Genomic DNA, 1073 nt, shown 5'->3' with positions numbered 1-1073 from the left:
TGCTTCATTCTATGCTTGCAAGATCTCTCCATTATTTCATCCTCTGCTTAATAAGCAATTACTCCAGATTCAACTACCAAACTCCAACTCACAACAGCCATCTTCTTCACCTTCCTTAAATCGGTCCCCCTCCAAACCCACGTCTTCTCTCACAGCCCCCATCACCATCGTCCTCCGCCACATTCCCACTGTCCCGGCCCTGCATTTCATAATTGAGATAGGAGAACACAAATATGAAAATAGAAAGATACAATAATATTTGAAGTTAGAAATAAATCTCATCCATTACATGCGTCATAAATCTGGATGTTAACTCTACCAAATTGTAAAAGTGATCGTAATTTCATAAAATTTATAATTCAATCAAGAGTTTTATTAAATGTATTTGTTATTTGGCCATGTCTCTGGTGACTATGTTTCTTGTGGCTATTGGTGGCTAAAAATGGACCAACCAATGAAGAGATGACATGTGATGTTGCTTAGTGTTGTGGTTATCGTAGATAAAGGTTCCGTTCCCAAAATCCAGCAACACAATGAAAAATGAGGAAGAAATTTACTCCGACGACTGGCGCAAACCTATCATCGACGATCCAATCTTCAACTAACCACTAGTCGGCCACAACCTCAACCCTCAAGTTGGCCATGAACTCAAAGCTCCATGACGCCAAGAAGTTGCAGACGAAAACTCCAGACCGGCGATCGCATCTTCAACTTCCACACTTGCACGAACTCAACCTTGCCTCTGAACTACCACAGTTGTGCCTTCATAAAATTCTCATTTCAGCTTCTACAATTTACATCCTCAGAATTTCTATCAAAATTTTAATTTTGTTCAAATTAATGTTTCATTAGTATATTGTTTATTTCTTCTTTTTCTCTGCGAATGTTTAGTAAAGGCATAAACTTTATCCAGTTTGATTAATGAATTTATCGCAACATAAACAGGTCATAATCACGGTAAACACAGCTTCCCATCTCCAACGGTCAAAATATCATATATGCCACGCCTGCAGTCATCTTAGCCACCAGATGGACTTAGACACCAGAAACTACACCTTGTTATTTATGTGAAT

This window comes from Arachis ipaensis, chromosome B01 (genome assembly GCF_000816755.2).
Source record: "Arachis ipaensis cultivar K30076 chromosome B01, Araip1.1, whole genome shotgun sequence".
Classification (NCBI taxonomy): domain Eukaryota; kingdom Viridiplantae; phylum Streptophyta; class Magnoliopsida; order Fabales; family Fabaceae; genus Arachis; species Arachis ipaensis.
The sequence above is the reverse complement of the archived record's forward strand: the minus strand, read 5'-3'. Positions refer to the sequence as shown.